Raw genomic sequence first — 27,926 nt, 5'->3', positions numbered from 1 at the left:
TTTAACAATACTGAGTCTTCTAATCCATGAATATGTTAGATCTCTCCATAACTTGAGTCATCTTTAATTTCTCAGAAATATTTTAGAACTTTCAGTGTAGTATTACACGTCTTTCTTTAGATTTATTTCTAGTTTTTAGAAATGTTTTTGGTAGTTTATTTTTATATAATGATCTTGTATCCCACAGTCTTGGTAATTTGCTTGTCAGTTGTCCTGTAGCTGTTTTTGTAGATTCCTTAGAATTTTATACCAACACAATTATGCCATTTGCAAATGAAGAGAGCTTTAATTCTTTGTAATCTGTATGCCTTTTATTTATTTTTCTTGCTTTAAAGCAGTAGTTATGTGCTTCTATTACAGTGTTCAACTGAAGTGTGAGAGGAAATATCCTTGCCTTGCTCCTGATTTTAGGGGGGAAACCTTCAATATTTTACTATTAAATAGAGTGTTAGCTGTGTTTTTTAAGATGCCCTTTATCAGGCTGGGGAAATTTTTCCTATTCCTAGCCGCTGAGAGTATTTATCATGAATGGGTATTGAACTTTATTAGATTTTTTTTTTACATTTCTTGAAGTTTGCATGTATTAGTTTTCCCTATTTAACCTATTAATATACTGAATTATATTGATTTTTCTTATGTTAAACTTATTTTGCATACCTAGGATAAACAAATCTTACTTGTTCATGAAGTATTGTGTTTTTTATGTATTGCAGGATTCCAGCTGCTGTTCTTTTATGTCTAGGTTCACGGTGTATACTGGTATACTTTTCTTTTCTTGTATGTCTGTGTCTAAATTTAGTGTCATGGTTATGCTGGCTCCATAAAAGAATTGGGAAATGATTCCATTTTCTGTCTTTTCTGAAAAAGTTTGTGTAAGATTGCCATCGTTTCTTACTTAAATGTTTAATAGAATTTACTAGGGAAGTCATCTGGGCCTGAAGTTTTCTTTGTAGGAAATTTTGCAATTAGGAATTTAATTATTTTTGGAGGCTATAGGGCTATTCAGATTTTCTATTTTCTGTTTTGTCAACATAGGTGAATTGTGTTTTTCAAGAATTTTTCCATTTCATTTAAGAAGTCTTATTGTCATAATGTTCATACTATCTTCTTATTCTCCTTTTATTGCTTAAGTTATGTAGTTATGTTTTCCCTTTGATTCTTTATATTGGTAATTTGTGTTATCTATTTCTTTTTTCCTGATGAGGCTTGCTAGAGGTTTATCTATTTCTTTAATCTTTGCCAAGAACAACTTTTACTTCGTTGATATTTTTATATTTGTTATTTCTCTTCACTTGGTCTCTGCTTTTAATTTTATGATATCCTTTCTTCTACTTACTTGCTTTTATTTGCCCAGTTTATAAATGTAGAAACACGCATCATTCATTGTACACCTGTCTTCTTTTCTTACATACTTACATAGTCACTTAAAGTTATAAATTTCTCTCTAAGCCAGGAGCCCTTCTTTAGCTACATCCCACAAATTTTGATATGTGTATTTTTGTTATTCAGTTCAAACTGTTTTAAAATTTCTCCTGTAATAGTTTTCTTTGACCTGTAGGTTACTAGGAAGTACATTGTTTAATTTCTAAATATTGGAAAATATTCAGAACTTTCTTTATTGATTTCTAATTTAATTCTGTTGTGATTAGAAAATATATTTGGTATGATTTCATTCCTCTATATTAATTAAAACTTTTTTATGGCCTAGCATCTGGTCTATCTTAGTGAATGTTCCCATGCACTTGAAAAATATGTATTCTGCTGTTAATAATAAATGTCTAATAAATGTCTATTAGGTCAAGCTGATAGCATTCAAATATTTTATATCCTTATTGCTTTCTTTTTTTGTCGATTTGTTTTGTCAGTTTCTGAGAGAATGGCATAACGTCTTTGCCTGTGATTGTGGATTTGTCAGTTTTTCTCTTTAATTTTGTTAATTTTTGTTTTCTTTATTTGGGATCCTTTTTATTGCGTACAGCTATATATTTAAGATTGTCTTCATGAATTTGAACCTTTGATTATTATAAAATTCCCCTCTGTGTTTCTGATAGTACTCTTCCTGAGGTCTACTTTGATATTTCTTAGCCACACACCTTTCTTATCCTTAGTGTTTATATGATTTATCTTTTTCTATCCTTTCACTTTCAGTGTGTCTCTTTTATGTTTAATGTGTGTTTTCTTGTATATAGTGAGTAATTGGGATCTTAAAAAATTTCAATCTGTCCATCTCTGCCTTTTTATTGGCAGTGTTTAGTCCATTATTGGCAGTGTTTAGTCCGTTTACATTTTCCCCCCAGCTTTACTGAGATCTAATCAACACATAACATTGGGTAAGTTTATGGTGTACAACATGATGATTTGATACACATATATATTGGGAAATGGTTAACACAATAAGTTAGTTAACCTATCTGTCACTACACATAGTTATCTTTGCGTGTGTGTGTGGTGAGAATTTTTAAGATCTCTTAGCTATTTTTAAGTATACTATACAGTATTGTTAACTATGGTCACTATGCTGTACACTAGATCCCTAGAACTTATTCCTCTTGTAACTGGGAGTTTTTTTGTATTTTTTGAACAACACCTCATTACCCCCACTCCCTAGTTAATTTCTATTTAATGTAACTATTGGCAGTGTTTGGGTTTAAATTTGTAATCTTTTTTTGGATTTGTCCTGTTTGCTCTTTGTTCCTCTGTTTTGCCTTTCTTAGCATCTTTTGGGTGAATTGTGTTTTTTGATATTTTATTTCCTCTGTTGAATATTTAGTTATGCTTTGATTAATATATATGTTTTTTAGTGATTATTCTAGAGTTTATAATATGTATCTTTAAGTTATCAAATTTACCTTCAACAAATACTATTACTTCACAGTGTAAGAACCTCACAACAGTACACTTCCATTTACCACCTTCCTTCCCTTTTCTTCTTGTTTTCATATATTTTATCTCCATATATGCTATGAACTCCATAGTATAATGTTATTATTTTATTTGAAATATTCCTACTCAGTTGTTTCTGAGGAGAAGTCAGCTGTAATTCATATCCTCTTTTTAATGTGTCTTTCTCTTTGGTTGCTTTCAAAATTTTTTCTTTATCTTTTGATTTTAGTGGTTTCTCTGGCATGTGCCTAAAATGTGATTACTTTGCATTTATCCTATCTAGGGTTAACTGAGCTTGGATTTTTGGTTGATATCTTTCGTTCTTTGGTTTTGGAATGTTTTCAGCCATTATGTCTTCACATTTTTTTTTTCTGCTCCATTCTTCCTTTCTTCTTCATTTGGGATTCTAATTACATATATGTTAGATTGTACTACAGCAGTTGGATACTCTGTTCTTTTTTCGCCTAGTCTTTTTTTTTTTTCTGTTTTTATTTCAGTTTGCATAATTTCTTGGAACCTGTCTTCAAGTTCATTGGTTTTATTTTTCCTTCTACTGTGTCCACCTGCTGATAAACTCATTAAAGAAATTCTTACTCTTTATTATATAATTTTTGTATCTAGTATTTCTCCTGTGTCTTTTTATATAGTTTTCATGTCTTTTTCATCTTTTCCTTTCTAGTGTTGTGTACCACTTCGACTAGATACTCTAATACAATTTTTTTTTTTTTTAAGTCCCTGTCTGGTAATTCTAACATCTGGGTCATCTCTGGGTCTGCTTCTGAAACCTCGCAACTCAGATGGTAATTGAACCCAGCAAAAAGTTAGATTGGGACTTGAACCCACGGGCTGGGACTCAAAACACAGCCAAAACTCAGAATGGAACTTGAACCCATGGGCCAAGACTCTTAGTCAGCCAAAACTCAGGTTGCAACTGGGACCCATGGGCTAGGACTTGAACCCACTGTCTTTTAATTGAAATTGCACACCTGGTCTCAGGACTTAATGAAGCTCAGGTTCTTTATGTCTCAGTACAGAAGGAATTCAGTGAGAGGCAAAGTGATAGGTAAGAGGTAGATATATTGAGAGAGATACACACTCCATAGCATGTGGGCCATCTCAGAAGGCGAGAGGCCCTGGGAGATACACATACCATAGACAGAATGTGGTCGGTCTCAAAAGATGAGAGTGACCCCGAAATATGGGGTGGCTGGTGTTTATGGGCTCGATAATTTCATAGGCTAATAAGTGGGAGGATTATTCCAGCTATTTTGGGGAAGGGCTGGGATTTCCAGAAATTGGGCCACTGCCTACTTTTTGGCCTTTTATGGTTAACCTTGGAACTGTCATGGCACTGGTGGGTGTGTCATTTAGCTTGCTAATGTATCCCAGTAAGCGTATAATGAGGCTCAAGGTCTACTGGAAGTTGAATCTTCTCCATCTTGGGCCTAATTGGTTCTAACCAGTTTTTGTCGTATCCTTAACAGCTGTGTCGTTCTTTTAACGGTTGTGCCCTGCCCCCTTCCCTCCTGTTTCAGTTCTGTATCCTTTCTTGATGATGGACCAGATTCTCTTGCTTCTTTGCATGTCTCATAATTTTTTTATTGAATGTCACAATTGTTTGTAAGTGAAAAGTAGAGACTGAAGTAAAGATTACCTATATTCTCAGGGATGGGCATGCCCCTTCTTTGTAAGGCAACTTGTGTGGCAGTCTAAGTCAGTCTGGTCTGTAATTGAGCTGAGTTTTTTTGCTTGCTGTTGCTTTCGTGATTCATTTCACCATAGGCTTCAAATGGTTTGAGCAGGATCAGAACTGCCCCTGTAGCAGAACTTGAGATCTGAGTTCCATCAGGATGTGTCTCAGCTCTCCTGCCCTGTCCTTGGACTGCAGCAGGTCCCCTGCATGTTAGGAGTGGTCTGTCTCAGTTTTCCTGTTCTTCCCTTAGATGTGGATGACTCTGCCTGGTACTCAGTGTGAAGTCTGGATTCCTTAGAGGGTTTCTCTCACTGCTCCAGTCCTGCCTTCTGACTTGGGAAAGCCACTTGTGCGTGTGCTTCGTGGGTGACTTTTGACTCACCTGCCCTGTGTCTATTCTTACTTGTGAACACTTGGCAGAGGTCTATAGGATAGAGTTGGTGGGTGGGTGCAGAATCTATATTGTGTTTGGAGGGCGAAGGATTCTAAATTGTCGTGCCAGTCTACACTTGGCCTTTAAAATTAAAGTTCATTTTCTTCTTATCTGTGTCAGTATTGGTTTCCTGCTCCTGCCAAAGGTAAACACAGTGATGATTTTTTTTCTCTTCTAGGGAGGGTCGTTTCATTTGGATTTGGGTTCATTAGGTTTCTTTGAGTCCTCCGCTCCCTATTTAAAGAAACGATTGAATTTGTAGAATCTGGCTCTTCTCCTGAATTATTCCTATCTGCATTAAAATGTGCCATTATTTCTCCCATCTTTGGGAAAAAAACCTTTTCTCTCAACCCATTTCTGCCACCTCTTGCCCCAACTTTGTTGTTCTTTGCAGCAAAAACTGTTTCCAAAAGTTGCCTCTGCTTTTTCCAATCTCTCTCTTCCTATCTCTCTTAAACCTACTCCGGTGAGGCCTTGTTCCTGCCACTGCTCTCTCTGTGCCCCTTCCCCTACCTCACCTGATTAACTCTACTTATTGTTTCAAAATTGTCTTAATTGTAACCCCTGCCTCCCCTTCTCTCTGCCATGCCTCCCTTCCTCTTGGGTACCCTCCCCTAGTAAAAGTGCATTTAGTGTTATTTCTCTAGGAGAGGTATAGCTGGCAGGTGAGGAGAATGAGGGTAGCTGGAGTGTGATTAAAGGCTTTTTCCTGCTTTTCCTTTTAGAAGATGGAGAGACTTGAGCATGTTTAAATTTTATGGGAAGTACCCAAGAGAAAGCTTGGGATTTAAGTTGTAGGGGAGAGAGGATAACTGACAGATGTCAGAAGGGAATGGCATCTGAAAGCATAGGTGGAAGGATTCCCTTTAGGTAAGAGAAGGGAGGGCTCTGTCTCTGTTGTTATAGGAGAGAAGGAAAGTTGGATCCAAGAGCTGGTTCATTTGTCAGTTTGGTAGCGGGAAGATGATGAGCTCTCATTTGGTGGTTTCTTTTTTTCTCTGTGAAGGAGAAAACAGAGTTATCTGTTGAAAGAGGAAGTGGAGCAGCAAATTATAGGAGAGAGAATTCCAACTAGCGTTATTCTGGGAAGGTTCCCTATAAGTAGCTGAGTGTGCTGATAGCAGCAGGAAGTCTCAGCCAACAACTAACTGTGCAGAAGGCAACCAGACCTATAAAGTGGCGTTAAAACAATCAGCCTAATATCTTGGCCTCCTTTAGCCTGGGTCACAGTGCCTTTGGTCCCTATTTACAGCTTAGTATGATAATTTATATTCAGAATTAATGGCCATAGGTTAAATTATGTTCAGTGTATTCTGTTTAAGAAGGCAAGGAAGTATGTGGTAGTAAGTATATAATTAGTAGCATATATATGTAGTACTTTATACTAGTTTACAGTTTACAAATGCTTTTATATCTTTTCTGGTTTTATCCTCTCAGCAGTCCTGTAAGCTAGTTAATATTATCTTCATATTTGCAGTTGAGAAAACCAAGGCTTAGTTATAGTTAAGTGATTTGTCTGAAATGCACAATTAGTAAGGTGTGAAACCTAGGCTTGCACATATCCTCTGCCCCTAGACTCTCTCCCATTATATCAGACTTCTCATAATTGCCATCCAGAAGGGTTTACAGTTGTTTAAAGGCATAATTTTCAGTTTTCTGGATTTCAGTGGAACACCTCATTCATGTACAGTTAATGAAGTAGTATAATTTAAAGTTCATAAGCTTTCTTTCCAATTTGAATTATCATATATTTTCTTAGTCTGTTTTTCGACAATGTCACAGAACAGTTGGAGAATAAAATTACATTTGACAAATACTATTCTGTGTCTAATTTTGTAAAAAGGCACATTTATTACATGTACTTTTCCAAGTTGAGAAGACTTTGAATTTAACACCTCCTACATAATTAGTTGTTGGGATAAAATATTGCTAAATCGCAGGCTAAGTTTACAGTACATGTTGATTTAGTAAATGCTGTTTCCTTATTTCAGTTTTTGTAAACGTAGTACTTACTCAAGGTCGTGATTCTGAAAAAATTCTTATTAACTAATTGAGATCTTTTAGAATGCTTTAAAGATACATATAAACGTAAAGTGCCGAATTAGCTCAAAAGACATTTATTTCACATACCATTAAGTCTGTTGCCTAATAAGTTACTATATAAAAATAAAGGTAATTAAATCAGCATTTCCCAGCAGCATTGTATTAATAGGGACTTTATTAATAAAAGTGCATTGTTGTTCTTTTTTTATGAATCAATTTTTAAACTATTTTTTAGTTTTTTTTTAACGTACATTAAATGATAATTCATTGCTTTGAAATGGTCTAGGGTCAAGAATGATTAGTTATATTATTCCCATATTTTTTGCAGTTATGCCTGTGAAAATTGCTGTTAACTGAGGATAAAGCTTCCCCCCAAAATCTTTGTCACATTGAAAATTGGGGGTCTTTTCTCATTGATGCTGATAATATTACAGGATACCTTTCAACTGCAAAAGAATTATTGTGTTGGAAAATTATATGCTGCTCTTACAATATGTTCCATAATCTTAAAGAAAATCCATGTAATTTGAGGCGGAAGTGTGCAGTATGCTCATATTCTTAATGTTGGAAGGATATACGTGCCTTTAACGCTTATGTGGGCATTCAGTGGTTCTCTTTTGATTACAAGTGATTATATATATATATAGATTAACATTAAGTTTGTTATGTAATACATTTTAACATCTTGAAAAAGAAAGTAAAAAGGTTCCTGTGCTATGAGGGGAAAAGACCACATCAGCAAAGAAGGGAGCTAAGAACAATTCTTTAAACAGGTCTTTTGACTACACTGCAAAGTGGTGTGATCTTGATCATAGGAAAAGTACTTAGGCATTAAGAGAAATTTTCGGAAAATATCTGGGAGTGTTGTAAGTAAAAATCAGAAGAGTGTAACTTGTAATGAACATTAAGATTTTTGTTAATGTGGTTAACTATTTACCTGGCATCTGGGTGTCGTACAGGGTGCAAGGTATTTAACAATAAATTACTTTCGTATGAACTATTCTCTTCCATGATAAGAATGGTAGGAATGACATTTTAAGTGAAGATTAAGTAATAATTTTAGCTACTACACAACACTGTGTATCAGATACTCTTCTAATCACTTTATGTGCATTTATTTATTTAACTCTGTAAAGCGAGATATTATTATCCCTGGAAACTGAGACTCAGAAATTAAGTAACATGCTGGTTAGTGGCAAGAAATTATGACACACTCTATATGCTTTGAAAACTGGGAAAGTAAAAAGGTAAGAGTTACTTTTTTCTTAATCTTTCAGTTTTTTCTTAATCTTTCTACTGCATATATACGGCAATAATAGATTGTATCTTTAGAGAAAAGGTAGCATTTATGTTAAAGGTGCAGAATAGTGAAGGGTTAAAAAATGTGGGCTCTGGAGATAACTTCCTGGGTTTGAATTCTGACTGCCACATAGTAGTTCTGTGACTCTGAGCCAGCTCTATAATTTAGGAGCTTGTTTCCTTATCTGCAAAATAGATGTGAATCATTATTTATTCATAACAAATATTGAATACCTACTATGTGCCAGCCCTGTTCTAGGCATTTAGTAACTAAATATCTATTTCATAAGGCAGTTGGAAGGATTTAAATGAGTTATACACATAAAGCATTTAAAACAATGCTTGGCACATAGTAAATGCTCAGTTATTTTATAGTTGCATGTAATAATTCAGTATTGGGAGGTTGACACTTTTCTGGTTTTTTCCAACACAGTGAAAATAACACTTTAACCTTTTTTAATGGCTTAAGGGTCATCATTGTCAATATAGATTTTTGTACTGTGAAAATACAGACATAGATGTTTGGGAAGATAGTGAAAAATGTCAAATGTCAGCTTGTTTTTTTATCTCTTAAAGTGAAGATGAAGAATTTATATCTATACATGGCTGCATATTTACAGGACTGATTAATCAATCAGTGAAAGCACCTTTCTCCCAGATAGGACTTGCATTGTCATTTTCACCCTCTTTTGACTGTCAGCATTCTCTAAAACTTTATTTCTAGACCATAACAACATTGTACCAAGTTGGCCTTCTTGTCAACTTCAATTTTTATTAAATCATTGTTCATTGATGGTGTATCAGAAAGAATTCCTCCTCCTTTTGGGAATTTGTGCCTCTGTTTTTTGACCTTTTTTCCCCAGTTTTATTGAGAAATAATTGATATACATCATTGTGTAAGTTTCAGGTATACAGCATGATTGTTTGATTTAAATATATTGTAAAATGACTACCACAATAGGTTCAGCTAACATGCATCTTCCCATAAAAGTACAATAAGAAGAAAAGAAAAAAGGAAAAAAATTTTCTCCTTGTGATGAGAACTCTTCGGATTTACGCTCTTAACGACTTTCCTATATCTTATATAGCAATGTGTTAGCTATAGTCATCATGTTGTACATTACATCCCTAGTATTTACTTTAATCTTATAACTGGGGGTTTCTAACTCTTTGACAACTTTCCTCCAGTTCCCCTCTCTCACCTTCTGCCTCTGGTAACCACAAATTTTTTTTCTATGAGTTCATTTTTTTTTTTTTTTAAGATTTCACATATAAGTGAGATCATACAGTATTTGTCTCTGTCTGACTTACTTCACTTAGCATAATGTCTTCAGGGTTCATCCATGCTATTGCAAATTGTAGGATTCCCTTACTTTTTATGGCTGAAGAATATTCTATTGGAGACATATGCACAACTTTATCTGTTCATCCATTGATGGACACTTAGATTGCTTCCATGTCTCGGCTATTGTAAATGATGGTATGGATGTTATTCTACACCAAAACCCTAAGATTTGGCTGTTCCCACTAGAAGATACTTTAATACACATGACCCAGATTTTCTTTAAATTCAGTGCTACTACAGACATATATAACACTAAAAATAAATCTTTAAGTAGCTGGTTGAGGTTGGTGGAGGGGATTGACTACAGAGGGGCATGAGGAAGCCTGGAGGTGATAGAACTGTATCTTGATTTTGGTGGATCTTACATGACTATATACAGTTATTAAAATTCATCAAACCATACAGTTGAAATGGGTACATTTTACTGTATGTAAATTATTCCTCAATGAAAAAGGAAACCAAATGAATCTTTAAAGGTATGAGGTAGAAAATCTCTTATAATGGATTACACTTCTCATGAAATATTTCTGTAGGATCTTTATTTTGAATAATGTCTTAGGGCACAAGTTGAATCATTGAAATGAGCAGAAAATTGTTAAAAATTTTTATTTCTAATTTTTGACTGTTTCCTTAGGGTAAAGATTTTGATTTTACAGTTAGTAGATTAGCTAACCTAGGGTAAGCTTATACTTCTGATACTTTATTTCATTGTAGGTATAAAACAGTGAAATGAATCATCAAAAAAAATTCTTTTGATCCAAAAAAATTTGGTGAAAAAAATTTTTGATGAACCATGTACTAGCTTAGATGACACTTTTGAAAACTGAGTTGATTACATTTTCATTCATGAAACATCATTTTGTTTTGTATTATTTAAGCTTCTTTTTTGCAAGCAATAAAAACCAACTCCTGCCAAGCACAAAGATGGCTACTAGAAGAGTTTTGTGGGGCTCAGAAAATTGATAGGAGGCTGAAGGCTCATGTCTAAGAGAAACAAACCAAGGGGACTGCAAAGGGCTTAAAAAAATAGGAACCAGGATGCATAGCATCTGTTTCACAACTGGAGCAGCCTGGTCAGGGCACCATTGCTTTTACCTCTACTGCCACCATTGCTATGAAGAGCTTCTGACTGCCTTGGTAAAAATTCAGAGTTGCAGGAGAGGGCTCTGTTCCGGCACGCAAACTTTAGCTGTGGAAGACCATACACAATTTTAGAGAGGTAATTCCTCAATAGCGTGTGAGGAAATTGAGGTGAAAGGATGCCAGGCACTGCATAAAGTCGGGAGTCTTGCTATGTGAATAAATTCAAGAACAGTTAACCTATCCTCCATCTTAAACCCAGCAACCTATAACTTACTGCTCCAGTAAATTTGGTTAAGTTGCTAAATTAAAGTAACATGAAATCTTTCAGAGTGTTGTATTAGCAGATGGGTTCTCTAAAGCATTTCCTTTGTTGTTTAGTAATGTTACCAGTACATTCTTCCTTCTAATGACATGGCTTAATTTGAAATGCCGAAACTACTCTTCAGAAAATGTACAGCAATCATTTAATCATATTAGCTCAAAAAATCCTTTTTGGTTAGAATATAGATGCAAATACAGGTTTTAATCTTTTCAGTGAGGCCTCCTCTTATGTAAATCATAAATACATAAAGTATGGTATATTTTGGTACTATTTCTTAAAGTGTGGTACACTTTATTGATGATATATGCAAAAATAATTTTAAATAGTATGCAGGTGAACAATTTTTAAGTAGTTATATTTTTACTGTAAAGTATTTTATTTATACACATATATATATATATATCACAGCAGATACTTGGTTTTAGAATGAAGCTGAGTAATAAAAATGAGTTAAAGCCTGTTTACCAAAAAAAGTAAATAAGAATATTAATAGTATGAGAATATGGCAAAAATCTTAAAGATGGTATAAGGATGACTGAAGTTTGGAAATCCCTAGTCTATACTACAGACCCAGGAGTCACATTCAGGCAGAACAGTGCTTAGGATTTTTTTTTTTTTAACTATGAAAAATATTAAGAAAATTGAGACACAGGTCTGGGCTCAGGAAGCATCCATTTTTATGCTTTGAGGTTAGCACAGTTTTTTTTTTTTTTTTTTTTTGAGGTTAGCACAGTTTTAAACTTTCCTCCATTTGTAGATGGTAGCAAGGCTTCTATCATGGGTCTAATAGTATATTTCTTACACAGTAGGGCAATAGTATGAGCACTGCACTGTTTTGTCCTGAATAGATATAATTGTGATATGTATATATTTTCTTTAGGAAGGCAGGGGACTGTGTCATATTTCAGAAGAAAAGTTATTTTAGCAAGTGAATGAAATAAAAGACTTAGTACAGAGAGTAATTAAGTAAGAGTGCTACTTTTCAGCTCTGGAGATATTGTTACTCATCATGTAATACTGTGCAATTTTGGAAAGCCTGTAGTTTTCTAAATTAGAAAAAAAAAAAGGAAATCTCAAGAGGCGATTGGCTTTATTAGGTTGCTTGGTGACTCAATTCATCATGTTTTTGGTGTTTTGTTATTCCTTTACAGTGAATTGTTGAGGTTTATAGGACTGTTATGTTTCTTTGTTGAGTATCTCTACGTGGAGTATCTCCATGCTGTTGCCCTGTTGTTGAACCATCCCCCTTTCTCCCATCTTCACTGTGTCTGTTTTCTATTATTATTTTTCTTTGAACTGTTTCTCATTGCTTCTCTTGCTTCTTCTCATCTTTAGTCATTATTTCTCTTATCGTTTCCTTCTGTTGCCTTTGAATTTTTGTCTCTTTTCTCTCCTTTTGCTATTGTTTCTCCATGCATCTTTGTCATAATTGGTTTCCAAAGGCCATTGCCAATTCATGGATATGCGTCCTTCTGATTAATGAACTTTGGGGGCTGATATTATCCTCACTTATTGATTCTCCTGGATTTTTGTTGATGCGTTTGGAGACTTTTTTTTGGAACTTTCTGGCTCATGACTCTTACAAGTATGGGTAAGTATGAGCATTATTGCATGTTGTTTCTAAGAAGGCATGTAGTCTAAAGCATGACTTCTCTTCAGAAGTCTGTGGTATAGTAGAGTCAGGGGCAGAGAATGCTCAGGAAATTGATGAGAACCAGTGTACTGGCCCAAGAGCTATAGCAGAGTGTGAGGCTGGGAATGTTGGTTGTAAGTCAAATTGTATAGGGTTTGAATAGGCTGTAGAGTTTAAACTTTATTCTGCAAGTCCTAAGGATATTTTTGAACAAGATTAGATATATATTTTAGCAGGTAACATTGATAACTAAATAAGATATGTTGGAGTGGAGAGAAACTTGAGGCAGAGAGAACAATGTCTTTGTAACAATTACACCAAGAGGCAATGAGGACTTGAACCGTTGCATTCGTATTGAGAGTAGAAAGGAAGAGGGAGATGAAAGAGAATATGGAGGTAGGTTTGTGGTGGATTGAATATGTCAGGAAATGGGGGATGGAAAATGAATTTGTGATTTTGAACTTAGGACCCAGTAGGTAGGTGATGTTCTTAACTAACATAAGGAACAGAGGAGGAAGAAGTTTTCTGGGAAAAGATGTTTGGTTCATTAAAAAGCAAGTGGAGTGGGATGTGTCTGTGGAAGAAAAGCCATGTGAAGATTTCCAGTTGGCAGGTGGCAGTGCAGATAGAACTTGAGAAGTCGGGGTTAAAAGCCATGCATTGAGCTTTGCTTCCATGAGATTACCCTGTGGTCAAGGGGGCTGGATATATAGTGTGTTATATAGCTTCCTAGGACAGAACCTTAGGGAATGGTTCTTCACTAAGAATGAAAAGGAGTGGCCAGAGATAATAGGAGTCTCACCAGAAGAGCGAGGGTGTTAACTAAAACCAAGGAAAAGAGATGGTGTGGCCAACAGTTGCAGATATTGTTGGGGGGCCAGGAAGGCTGCCAACTGAAACAAAGTCCGTTGGATATAGCAACTAGAAACATTGGCAACCCTGAGTGCTAAGCAACTCAGAATTGCAGCTGAAATTGGAGAGAATTAGTAGTCTTTCTTATAGGACAAATCGAATATAACCACCTGCGACCCTTGGAATCTGATTTGATTAATAGCCTTGGCTGAATGTTTTAAAAATTGAAAACAATTTTGTGAATTAGCTACACTGTTTAAGAGAATACATAACCACTACTATATACAGTGTTATATGGCAAATATATCACAGTAAAGCTGGGAGGGAAAAAGTTCATCTTCCCTTACCCTCCCTATTTTCACTAAAATTGTGCCAGGCAAGCTAAGATATGTCTTAAGTCACAAACTATGGGCCAGCGTTTCATCTGTTAAAAAAATGAGTTGCTTATACTCTGTTACTTTATAAAGCCAGCTCTAAAATTTGTTTCTTCTATTTTTTCCTTTTATTATGTCTTTTGTTGTCATCTAGTTGACTCCTCATATCTGAGAACTTTTTTCCTTGTTTACCATACTGGAAGTAACTTGGTTTTGGCGATTCAAGATTGTTTTGTTGACTCATAACACATACACTCTAGACAACAAATAGTGGTAACTGAGAAGGCTGTGGTGATTTGTCTCTAGTTTGCCATGTGTTTAAGATAAAAATATTCCCTTCACAGGTTTGCCTAAAATTCTATTACTGATAATCCTTTTAAAGTTTAACCTGGGTGTAAATGGTTCACAGTTTGCTTTTGCAGAAAGTGAAAAAAAGAAATCTTAAAATAACTTTCTAATTATGATCTGACTTGTCTAGCTGATAGGAAATCCATGAAGGGGTAGTTAGGGCATTGTTTTATTTGTCTCATAGTCTGGCTTAAAAGAATCATGGAATTTCAGAGACTAACTAAAAGAAATATAGAATGTCAGAACATAAAGGAACCTTTATTGCAGAAGATTTAGACTGGGAAAATGAAAGTATTGAGCACAGAAAGGTAGAACAAAGATACTAAATATTCAAAATTAAATAATATGATAAAGTTGTAAACCAAAAATCATTTTCAAAACTTGTATATCATCTCACACCGGTCAGAATGGCCATCAGCAAAAAATCTACAAACAGTAAATGCTGGAGAGGGTGTGGAGAAAAGGGAACCCTCTTGCACTGTTGGTGGGAATGTAAATTGATACGGCCACTATGGAGAACAGTATGGAGGTTCCTTAAAAAATTAAAAATAGAATTACCATATGACCCAGCAGTCCCACTACTGGGCATATACCCTGAGAAAACCATAATTCAAAAAGAGTCATATACCAAAATGTTCGTTGCAGCTCTATTTACAATAGCCAGTACATGGAAGCAACCTAAGTGTCCATCAACAGATGAATGGATAAAGAAAATGTGGCACATATATACAATGGAATATTACTCAGCCATAAAAAGAAACGAAATTGAGTTATTTGTAGTGAGGTGGATGGACCTAGAGTCTGTCATACAGAGTGAAGTAAGTCAGAAAGAGAAAAATAAATACCGTATGCTAACATATATATATGGAATCTAAAAAAAAAAGAAAGAAAATGGTCATGAAGAACGTAGGGGCAAGATGAGAATAAAGATGCAGACCTACTAGAGAATGGACTTGAGGATACGGGGAAGGGGAATGGTAAGCTGGGACAAAGTGAGAGAGTTGCATGGATATATATACACTACCAAACGTAAAATAGATAGCTAGTGGGAAGCAGTCGCATAGCACAGGGAGATCAGCTTGGTGATTTGTGACCACCTAGAGGGGGGGGATAGGGGGGGGGGGGGGGAGGGAGATGCAAGGAGGAAGAGATATGGGGACATATGTATATGTATAACTGATTCACTTTGTTATAAAGCAGAAACTAACACACCATTGTAAATCAATTATACTCCAATAAAGATGTTAAAAAAAAAAGTAAATGCGACAGACACAGCATCACTTCTGTGATATTCCTGCCACAAATACAAAACCTGAATCTTATCCTGAAGAAATATCAGACAAACCCAACTGAGGGACATTCTACAAAATAATTAGTCTTTAATCTGCAAAAGTGACGAGGTCATGAAAGTCAAGGAAGAATGAACTATTTCAACTGAAGGAAATTGAAGAGACAAGACAATTAAATGCAATGCGTGATTCTAAACTAGGTCCCTCTGCTCACTAAAGGACATCTTTGGGACAACTGGCACAATCTAAATGGGAATTGAAGATTAGATGATAGTATGATATAAACAGTTATTTCCTGATTTTAATGGTTTTATTGTGGCTAGAAGACATATCCTTGCTTGTAGGAAGTAGACACTGAAGTATTTGGGGGTGACAAGGCATCAAGTTGGCAACTTACTCTCAAATGGTTGAGGAAAAAAAAGTTCTTTGTAATGTACTTGTAATATTTCTATAAGCTTAAGGTTTTTCAAAACAAAAAATTAATATAAGCAAGAAAACAAGAATAAAAATATTATAGCCTAGAAAAAACTTGTGTAAAATAATAATACTAAACAAAAATTGAAATTGGAAAAGTGTATGTTTTGTTTTAAAATACATTTACATTTAGAATTTCCTTGTGACTTGGTAAACATTTTTAGTTGTACCAAGGTACAAAAAAAACATGCTTCCCAAAGGAATATGACACTTTTTTTTTAAAGTGTTGAAATTCACTAGAATTGTTCTACTTTTTTTTTTTTTAATCTAAATAAAATGGCTAGAACTTTATGGTTTCATAGGGTATACTTCTTTTAGGCATTTAGAAAAGAATCAACTTTATTGAAGTATAGTATATAAGCAATAAAACTCATCTATTTTTAGTACATTTCAATGAGTTTTGATTTAATATACCTGTATAACCACCACCATATCAAGTATAGAACATTTTCATCATCCCAGGAAGTTCCTTTATGCTTCTTTTTCCCTCAGCCGCCATGGATCTGCTTTCACTGTCTGTAGATTTCTTTCATCATTATTTTAAGCTCTTAAAATTTCTTTATGTTTTATTTGATCTTTAATGAATCAAATTGGTTAGTTACGATTTTTAAAGAGAGGTGAATTTATCTCTTTACCTCCTCCTGAAGAGTAAACCGATTATAGCATATTACTTACATAATATGCCATCCACAAAAATGTTTTATAAGAAGTCTAGTTAGCACATTTAGGGCATGTTTTAAGTGAGTTGCAGGGGGTTTATACGATTTTCAAATAGTAGCTATCATCTTGCAAGATATTCATAAAATCATGCCATCTGACATAGGAAACACCTTTAAAATTTGCCTTGAAGTACATCATGGATTTCAGCTCATTAATCCCCTTTTACTTGTTAAGGTTATTTGTGTTTTAACTAATTTTTCCTTTATTTTCAAATTCATTTATTCTTAATAACTGTAATAATTTATATTACACATATGTATGCTTGAATTATTTTCTGTGTCACAAATAGAGTTAATGCTGTTGTGCCCATGTTATCTGCTAATTAAAGATCAAATAGATTCTTAAACTCAGTAATGGAATATAAAACCCTTCTGTTAAGCTTTTTGAAATATTGACTGTAATTGAGGATTATCCTTGGTGCAGTGTGTGGGATAACATAGCCTGGAAAACATGTTTTTTCTCTGAAGCAACTTAAACTACCCATTACCTTTTAGTGTCTCAAAATATTTTAAAATACAAAATACAAATCTTGCAATCCCTGGAGGTAATCCAGAATATTTCATTTGAGAATTATACTTTTCAAATTAATTAAATGCATACATTCAGATCTATTTATGAGAGTTGAAACAGTCTGAGTTTGTCTACAGTTATTCATTCATCTGTTCACTCAGCATTTGTTAGGGTTGGTATCTATTGTATTTCTAGACACTATTCTAGATGCTGTGGATATAACAGTTTATTGTTAGGAGGGAGACACAGATGTTTAAATACTAGTATCATAATAAATGCTGTAACGTATACAGCACAGGCGTACTTTGGAGACGTTGTGAGTTTGGTTCCAGACCACTGCAGTAGAGCAAATATCTCAATAAATTGAGTCACATGAATTTTTTGGTTTCCCAGTACATATAAATGTTATGTTTACACTACTGTTGTCCATTAAGTATATGATAGCATTATGTCTAAAAAAACAATGTACATACCTTAATTTAAAAGTACTTTATTGCTAAAAATGGTAACCATCATCTGAGCCTTCAGCTGGTGGAGGGTCTTGCCTCAGTGTTGATGGCTGCTGACTGATCAGGGTGGTGTTGCTGAAGGTTGGCGTGGCTGCAGCAATTTCTCAAAATAAGACAACAGTGACGTTTGCTGCATCGACTGACTCTTTCTTTCACAAACAATTTTTTGTAGCACACAATGCTGTTTGGTAACATTTTATACACAGTAGAACATCTTTCAAAATTGTAATCAGTCCTCTCAAATCCTGCCACTGCTTTATCAACTTAGTTTATGTAATATTCTAAATCCTTTGTTGCAACAATCTTCACAGCATCTTCACCAGGAATGAATGCTATCTCAAAAAACCACTCTTTGCTCATTCATAAGAAGCAACTCCTCATTTGTTTTGTTATAAGATTGTAGCAATTCAGTCACATCTTCAGGCTCCACTTCTGATTCTAATTCTCTTGCTCTTTCTACCGCATCTGCAGTTACTCCCTCCACTGAAGTCTTGCACGCCTCAAAGTCATCCGTGAGGGTTGGAATCAACTTCTAACAAACTCCTGTTCATGTTAGTATTTTGACCCCTTCCCGTGAATCACAAATATTCTTAATGGCATCTAGAATGATGAATCCTTTCCAGAAGGTTTTCAATTTACTTTGCCCAGATCCATTAGAGGAATCACTATCTATGGTAGTTATAGCCTTATGAAATGTATTTCTTAAATAATAAGACCTGAAAGTCGAAATTATTCCCTGATCCATGGGCTGCAGAATGGATGTTGTGTTAGCAGGCATGAAGACAACATTAATATTATTGTGCATCTCCATCTAGAGCTCTTGGGTGACCAGTTGATTGTCAATGGACAGTAATATTTTGAAAGGGATCTTTTGTTTCTTAGCACAAGGTTTCAACAGTGGGCTTAAAATATTCAGTAAACCATGTTGTCAACAGATGTGCTATCATCCAGGCTTTATTGTTCCATTTATAGAACACAGGAAGAGTAGATTTAACATAATTCTTAAGAGCCCTAGGATTTCCAAAATGGTAAATGAGCATTGGCTTCAGCTTAAAATTCAGCTAATTCTTTTATTAGCCCCTAACAAAGGAATCAGCTTGTCCTCTGTAGTTTTGAAGCCCGGCATTGACTTATCCTCTTTAGCTATGAGTGTCCTAGATAGCATCTTCTGCCAATATAAAGCTGTTTGTCTATATTAAAAATCTGTTGTTTAGTGCAGCTACCTTCATTAATTATCTGAGCTAGATCTTCTGGATAACTTGTTGCAGCTTTTCTACATCAGCACTTGCTACATCAACTTGTACTTTTATGTTATGGAGATGGCTTCTTTCTTTAAATCTGATGAACCAACCTCTGGTAGCTTCAAACTTTTCTTCTACAGCTTCCTCACCTCTCTCAGCCTTCATAGAATTAAAGAGAGTTAGGGCCTTAGTCTGGGTTAGGCTTTGGCTTAAGGCAATGTTGTGTCTGGTTGGATCTTCTATCCAGACTACTCAAACTTTCTCCATGTCAGCAATGATGGTTGTTTTGCTTTCTTATCATTCATGTGTTCACTGGAGTAGCACTTTTAGTTTCCTTCAAGAACTTTTCATTTGCATTTATTCACAACTTGGCTGTTTGTTGCAAGATGCCTAGCTTTCAGCTTATCTTGGCTTTTGACATGCCTTCCTTACTAAGCAATCATTTCCAGCTCATGATTTAAAGTGAGAGACAGGTGACTCCTCTTTTTACTTGAACACTCAGAGGCCATTGTTTGGTTATTAATTGGCCCAATTTCAATATTGTTGTGTCTCAGGGAATAGAGAAGCCCGAGCAGAAAGAGAGAGTTAGGGACCAGCAGGTCAGTGGAGCAGTCAGAACACACATTGTTAAGTTCACCATTTTATGTGAGTGTGGTTTGTGGTGTCCCAAAACAATACAACAATAGCATCAAAGAATCACTGATCAGGCTTCTCTGGTGGCGCAGTGGTTGGGAGTCCGCCTGCCGGTGCAGGGGACACAGGTTCGTGCCCTGGTCCGGGAGGATCCCGCGTGCCGCGGAGCGGCTGCCCGTGGGCCGTGGCTGCTGGGCCTGCGTGTCCGGAGCCTGTGCTCCGCGGCGGGAGGGGCCGCAGCGGGGAGGGGCCCGCGTACCGCAAAAAAAAAAAAAAAAAAAAAGATCACTGATCACAGATCATTATAACGAGTACAATAATAATGAAAAAGTTTGAAATGTTGAAAGAATTACCAAAATGTGATACAGAGACACAAAGTGAGCAAATGCTGCTTGAAAAATGGTGCTGAGACTTGTTCAACACAGGGTCACCACAAACCTTTAATTTGTAGAAAGCATAATATCTGTGAAGCACAGCAAAATGAAGCTCAATAAAATGAGATATGCTTGTATATAAATTCTAAAATGTGGTTTCATAAGGAAGTTTATGTATAGCATAGTCATTCAGAGTCCTGACTTTGTATCACTTTGCCCTGCCTTTGAGTCTCACTTGTGCCATTTACGATTTGTGTGACCCAAGAGGAGTGACTTAACCTCTCTAAGCCTCAGTTCCCTTATCTGTAAAAATTGAGGTAAAGATTTTTCTTATTCTTCTTTTCTTTTTTCATAAAGATTAAGTGAAATAATGTAAAGCATTTAGCCAGTGTCTTGCATGTAATTCCTTATTATAATTTATCACCATCACCAGAAATTGTGTACAGGATGCTGTTAGAGAACCATGAAGGGCCATATAAAAATATTGCATGATGATATCAAATTAGTTATCAGTGTTCAGCAAAAAAAAAAGAAAATGCAAATTTAGTTATCAGTGTTCAGCAAAAAAAAAGAAAAAAAATTAAAATGGTAAAATTATATTTTGGTTGTGTGCTTTTTATCATGTGTTCATTACTGTATATGTTATGCACTTATATATACAGATTGCTGTGTAGAGTTGTACTCATGAAAATTCAAATATTACACTTAATGGAAAATTTAAAGATTTTCAAGAGTAGTTTTGATTAAATGGCATTTTCACATTGCCTTTGAACCTTGACACCTAAGAAAACTCTTCTGTAAGTGTTCAGTTAGAGAAATTAGTGCTATATTGGGAAATTAGTACTATTACCAGACTGCGGAAACGGGAGAGCAGGGTTGCACAACAAGTTTTGCTTGTAGTTTGTGAAAGAGAAATGACCCCCCCACACACACACACAAACACCGGGTTGCTGTATTGTAGGGAAAGAGGGTCAAGGGCCAGTAAGTGTGGGAACATACCCTGCCCACACTGGCCTCAGTCCCTCATTCTAATGTAACAGGATGGGTCTCCTCTGCACAGCTGGGTGTTAGACTCATTTTCAGCTTTCATGTTTTCTAGTCCAATAACCTGTTTATTCTTCCTCCAGGCATTCCCTCCCTGATGTGTGTAACCACCTTAAGCCAAATAAGGTTATCAGAATGAAAGTTTATTTCCAGGATACTTTCCAGAATAGGTGAAATACGCTTGGAGCAGAAGCAGCCCTATCCTTTGTCCTTGATTATCTGTTTTCCCTTCAGTTTTGGCCTGGAATTCTTCACTATCTTGTTAACTCTTTGATGCTTTTAAGAGTTATACACACACACACACACACATATTTATCCAGATTTTTTATCCAGTTGTTTTCAATGGAAAGATTGGTTTGAATAAGCAAGTCCACCACCAATGGAAACAAGAAGCAGTCTTCCCATTCTTCCATTCCTTCCCATTCAATAGGAGGAAGTCCACTTTCCATTAAGGTACAGCTCAAAATAACTCCTTCCTGAAAGTCTCACCTTATGTGTTCCATTGATACATTGTAACTCTGTTGTCCCACTGACCACATTCTGTCTTTACCGTAATTACTTATGCCTATGGCTGCCTCTCAGCTAAATGTAGTTTTTGAAGGCAGGAGTCCTGTCTGTAATTTTTCTGTCCTTGGTAGCACCAACTCTGTGTACTTTGTATAATAGACTCTCTCTACATGCATTGGTTGATTGCACTGGATTTTGCTGAAATAGAATAGAAGGATTAAGAAGGGAGTTGTCTCCTGTTATTTTGTCCTCTCTATGTTGGTTGCAGTACTGTTCTCCCTTTTCTGTTACTCCTTATGGGTTCAGTGATGATGTTAGATGGTCCTTGATCCATGTGAACTGATGACAAAATAGAGCCACAGCATGTGAAGTGATTTGACCTGTGGCCATCTTTGAGCCGATGTTTTGTCTATAGCTGTCCTCGGAGGCTGTCCAGCTGTTACAGTTCATTTTTAATAGTTTAGCCAAGACTGTAGAACCTTTAGTGCTTTAGGTTTTCAATAGTCTGAAGACATATTTTTGAGAACTTTAAATATGTTGAGAGGAGAATATTGAGACCAAGAAGAATAAATGTATTGCTACTTAAAGGACAGTATCCGAAAAACAAAATAGGGAATATAAGTGTATAGTTCTCAGTTTATTAAGTTAAAGGATACTTTTCTTAGGAAGGAGGAATTAATAGTCATTAAAATTGTAAGACTAAGAAAGGTTTTTTAAAAAGCCTTAGTTACCCATTTTAATGCATCTTTTAGTTTGGACACAACTGCTTCATAATCACAGTGGCCCTTGCATACTATCTTGTAATTTAAAAAATTATTTAAAAATAATGTGGCACATTATTCTACAATCTTAGTATTGGGCTTTTAGAAAGTCAGTGTTAAAATGAGCTTCAGGTGGTGAAGTACTCAACTGGAACACTTGTTGCGTAATAAGAAAGGCCAGAAAAGGTAAGTATTTAATCATGTTTTGTTTTAGCCATGATCTTCTCAGGTATTAAGCAAATTTTAGGATTTACTCTTATAATAGACTTTCTGCATCTAGGACTCCCTCAAATTCTATGACTATCTAGATATCCCTGACTGAACTGCGAATGCCATCTTACACACATACTACTTACACACATACTGAGCCACTAAAACATCTGAAATAAATTATATATTAAGATATACCTGTTGCTTTGTTGTCTTGTGTTAAAATGTGTGAAGATACCAGAAATGTAAAGGTTAAATCACTCATGGTCTGCCATATGATTGACTGTGATCTCCCTGGAAGCTAAGTAAATCTTATAAATTTAATTATTGTTGAAAGAGTTGTTCCTTTTTCAAGCTAAATAAACTACCACTAAGGTCACTAAAAATCTGAGGACATTTCTTGAACTGTTTTTTTCCCCTTCCTCTTTTGATAAGGTTATGAAAAGGTGATAGCCGTAACATAATATTAATAAGGCCCATTTAATATTTACTTATTTATTAACAAGTAAATATTAATATTTACTTAGGCTTAGAAAAAGATTAGAAATGGGGGTCTATGTGACAGATGCTTAAATATTTAAAAGCTATAAGTCAAGCTAACATAATATTAAATAAGTTCTTTTATCTTGAAAAATACATTTTCATGACAAATATCCCTTCATATTGACCTGGAAAGCCAGGATTGCGTGTAGAGTGCTTGGAGTTCTGTGCCTTAATGCAGCAGGGCAGAGGAAGCCACCACTGTCCTGCCTCCTTCTCTTCCCACACCCGCCCAGGGTCCTTACTGTGGTCTACGCTCCTATGACTTGAGGCTGTTTGGGCAGTGAATTCCTGTGTCCTGAGCCCCTAGAAGGAGGGGGGTAAGGCATGGCTATGGTTGGAAGAAGGGCGTAGAATCCTCATGGCCGATATTCTTAGCTAAGGATTTCCTGGGGTGTGGCAGGAGAGAAGGAGGGGAGAGAGAGCTCTCAAAAGTGATGGGTGTAAATTAATTGTAATATATATATTATTATACAGTCAGTTCTTCTTATTTGCTGTGGTTATGTTCTTTAAAGTTGCCACAAACACAGAATTAGCAAACACTGAAACATTGCTCATAGGGGAAATACAGGGTTAGGTTCCTGTGAGCCTCTGGTCACAATATTTTCAGCAAGTGATCAGTACATAACCTTGTTTTATGTATGCTTCTGCTTAAAGACACTTTAATATACATTGTTGATTCATTAATGTTGAACTCAGGGCCAACAGCACTGTAACTCATGCCTGAAAGAAGCAGCTTATCTAAAATATGTATTTCCCCCCGTAAGGCACATCATAGGTTTCTGGTACATAGGAACACTAGACAGCACTTAATGCTCTGTGCTTGAGGATCATTTTAAACAGTAAAAAATGACAATGAAAAACAAAGTATGAAAAATGTGGCAGTAAATAATCTGTAAAAAGGTCACTTATTTACATGCAGTATGAGAGCTGAAACATGAAATCCTTGTTTGACCTCAGCTGGGAACGTGCATGTTAGATGATTCAAAATTTTTACCACTCTGTGCATCTCTGTGAATGACTGTGAGAGCATTATAAGTGTTGTTTTGGGGGTTACAAGTAAATTTTAGCAAGTAGGTGAATTTGCAAATATAGAATCCTTGAATAATGAACATCTCTTGCATTTATTAATTTACGTTGGAGGTCTTACAATGACCTTCCTCTCATGCCACCCTCATTTAAAAAAAATTAAATTGTATTCAGAATATGTTCACTCACATTATGTCATTTGAGTTTAGCAAAACACTGTGAGGTGTATGGACAGATAATTTATTCATTTAAGATTTATTGAGGGTCTTACAGGCACTGTGCTAGGTGCTGCAGATATAGTTCATGGTAATATGATGGACAAAGGTTCTTACTTTCATAAGTAGCTTGTAGTTTAGCAAGCTTTCTCTCCATTTTTCAGGTGAAGAAATCTTGTACAACTGAATAACTTTTCTAGGGTCACATGACTAGCAATAACAAACCCAGAATGAGAGTTCAGTTTTTCATATTTTATGGTTAGGCTTGCTCCAGTTCCCTTTTTTCCACTGTCTTGAATTCTCCCTTTTCACTAGCTTTTCTCACTCATCCAGTAAAACGTCTTCTAAAAACATTCCCCTTTGGCCTTGGCTACTCTGACTGTCACTCTGCTCTTCTACCTTGCCAAACATTCCTTGACTACCATCTACTTGCTTCTCACCCCTTTCTCACTACTGCCCTTCTTCTCAATGGTGCCTACTAAAATGGCCCATGTCCCCCTACTTACCATATTCTGTGGGTTTACTACTGTCACAGGTCTTTTATCTGCCTTAGAACTTTCTTCCCTGGGCTTCTCTGGATCCTGTTTCCCGGTTACCTTGTTGCTCACTGCTCTGTTTTCTTTTCTAGCATCTTTTCCTTTATCTGATGTAAATGTTACTGTCCTTCAGAGTTTTATCTTTCTTCCTCTATCACCAACTCTTGTCTTAATCTAAGGCTTAGGTTCTTTTAGAGGTTTTAATCCCTCAATTGTACACAAAATTGTGTGTGTATTTCCTTTACCCCAGCTTTTTATCAGATTCATGGAGGAGTTCAGAACTCAAAAAGTTGAGAAGGACTGCTCTCTGTGTATTCCTGTAACTTTATCTGCTTCACAGGTGCCTTCCAAGTCTATGTCCCCAGGCTCCCACCTTTCCCCTTGTCTGTCTCCTGTCTTCCTCCTCAGCATTGTTCACATAGTTCCTCAGAAGTGTTGCAGGAGGACTGCAGTAGTTTCCTTTTTGCAGTTCCGCCTACCTATTCTCCATACCCCTTCCATCCCACCATCGGGTTAGATTTTTTTGTCTTTGAAACAAGTAAGTAAAGTTTTAAGTAGGGAAAAGTCCATGTTTTTTTTTAGCATACTAAAAAGTTCCTTTATGGTCTAAGCTCAATCTGGCTTTTCAACTTCATCTCATAACTTTCCCTACTCACTGGTTCTTTTACTCATTCCCACCGTAGCTTACAGTTCTGCTATTCGTAACTTTAATATCCATCTTAGTACTTTCCTGTCTTGTATTTGCTGTTTCTCTCTGCACGTAATGCCTTTCCCCTTCCACCCTTCCACAGTTCCTCCACAGGCCGACTCCTATTCATCCTTCAAAACCCAGTCAAGTGTCTTTATTAAGAAACCTCCCGAAATTTATTCTAAGTTAACAACTTTTTCATGCTGTCATATTTTATTAGCACCTCTTCCTTCCCATTATAATTAATTGTTTACCTATCTGCACTCCCCCGCTAGACTCTGTGTCCATCAAGGGCAGGGATCCTGGTTTTTGTCCATCATGGATCCTCATTGGCTAGCACGGTATCTGATTTGTAGTAAGGTGGTTAATGAGCCTTTTTTGAATGGATAAACACACTTTTGGGCTGCCAGTCTTGAACATGGATTATATTTTCCCTATCTGAATTAGAAAACCATGAAGATGTTTTTAAAATCATGTTTCAACAGTTTACGGTTGCATAAAGTGGTACATGAGGTGTTGACTGCTTCTTTAGGCAATATTTTACTAAGCATTAGGTGGCAGTAGTGAGTTGTACTTGACTTTACCTTTGTAATTGTTTTTTTCAATCCTTCATAATTTTAATATATTGTCAAAGTGTAAAGGACACAATTGTAGTAATTTTATACCTAACTTTTTGTAACATAATCTTGTTTTAAGCTAGTAAGTGTCATACAGAAAATGAAACAAAACAAAACTCAGCCATGTCAGTCAGTGTGTATCTCTCTTGGTACCTAAACTGTACGCAGATTCATTAGAGAATCACTACTGCACCATCTTAACGGCACTTCCTCACCAACTCTTTAATGGCTGCTTCATAATAACAGTGATTTGCAATAAGGAAAACCAAAAAGTATCTCAGAGGATATGTGTTTTCTCAGTGTCCCAAGAAGCTTACTTAGACCTTTATCTCAGAAATACTATATTATATTCATTGAATTTAACTACAGTTATTAAATGCTTTCTTTTTACTCATCAGTTTTTATCAGACTAAGGTCACTTCTCTTGTTTATGGAGTTTCATTTTAGGCAAATTTCCCTCGCCATTAGGTGGTTAGAATTAAGAAGAATTGCCACTACCTCTCCAGCCTTTATGCATTTAATCCCACCATTAATTTTTGAACACTTCTTTATGAAAATGGGAATTTTATTCCCATTGTAGTTTATAAGGGTTAAATCAATGGAAGTTACATTTTATTAAAGGAAAATTTGTACATTTTAAGTTTAGGGGAGCATTTCTGCAAGTAAAAGAAATAGATAACTTTTAGAGGAAACAGTCTTAGTGTTGATTCAAATATGAGGTAGGTAATGTAAATCTGTGACATTCTCATATCTTCTTTGCTTTCTTTTCTATCTCGGGTAAAGTACTTGAGGGAATTCAATGCAGATGTACTAGTATCGTTAATGTGGCAGAATGATCAATTAATAAAAGAAGAGCATGAAAGCGTTGACAGAACACACTACCTAATTAGTACCTGATGGCCTTGATGGCTACAGAGTGGGGCTCAGAGTTGCTGCAGGAAAGCGGCTCTGTAGGATCTGTAGGTGTATGTGACCACTCTTATTTAGCAAGAATAAGTTTGGCATTGGTTCTTTAAGTCCTTAATTATACAAAAACCGTGTCTTCCCTGACCCCAGAGGGTAGATGAAGTTAGCCAGCACACTGCTTCTAATTATCATCGGGCGATATTGGAGGCAGAGTGTTAAGCTTGGAATTCTCTGTGTAGCTCATGTTGAGTACGTCATCAAAAGCTTGTTTGATACGATTTTTGGGGGGTGGGGGCAATCTGGTTTACACTTAAATTGGATATAATGTAACCTATTGCTTAAGATTAAAAATCTTATGTACAAAGAGGAAGAGGTTGTATTACACTTGCATATAGCCAACAAAAGAAAAGGCATGTGACTAGCAAACGATTTGATTCAAGATTGTATCTTAGAGTTAGTAAATCTCACATTTCAAAGTATATTACAGAGGTTGATCTTGGTAATGAAAGGTTTTGCCATGAATTAAATTACCCAGCCACGTATCATCCTACTTCTTACATTTCTTCATTTCTGTGAATCCAGTTCCTGCAGTCTACCTCTCAATTCTTTTATCTGAAAAACATCAGTACCTCCTGTAAATATTTCATGGCTTTGCTTCCCTTCAGTGTTTTTCAGTCTCTTCCCTCGCTTATGCTTGCTTTTCCTCTTCTCATTCCTTCTGCTCCTCTTCTGTCTCCCTCCCCCTTTGCCGGCACTTCTTTCTCCACCACCCCCTCTCTTCCCCCCTCTGCCTTTCCCTATCCTCCTACTCCCCT

General features: G+C 35.9%; 1 protein-coding gene and 1 long non-coding RNA gene across 5 annotated transcripts in view; both read left to right on the top strand.

The window, feature by feature from the left end:
• The window catches only part of DNAJC24 (DnaJ heat shock protein family (Hsp40) member C24), a 62,989-nt gene that overhangs the window by 3,559 nt on the left and 31,504 nt on the right, over positions 1 to 27,926 (top strand). The gene's annotated exons all lie outside the window — the stretch shown is intronic.
• Positions 11,429 to 14,696, top strand: LOC113624878 (uncharacterized). The gene is made up of 2 exons (XR_003434503.1): positions 11,429 to 11,790; positions 11,825 to 14,696. It is a non-coding gene; the product is annotated as an uncharacterized LOC113624878 (long non-coding RNA).

Source organism: Aethalodelphis obliquidens, unplaced genomic scaffold (genome assembly GCF_003676395.1).
Source record: "Aethalodelphis obliquidens isolate GAN/ISIS:26980383/991018 unplaced genomic scaffold, ASM367639v1 scaffold14, whole genome shotgun sequence".
NCBI classification, from domain to species: domain Eukaryota; kingdom Metazoa; phylum Chordata; class Mammalia; order Artiodactyla; family Delphinidae; genus Aethalodelphis; species Aethalodelphis obliquidens.
Note: the sequence above shows the minus strand (reverse complement) of the source record. Positions and strands in the feature narration are given on the sequence as shown.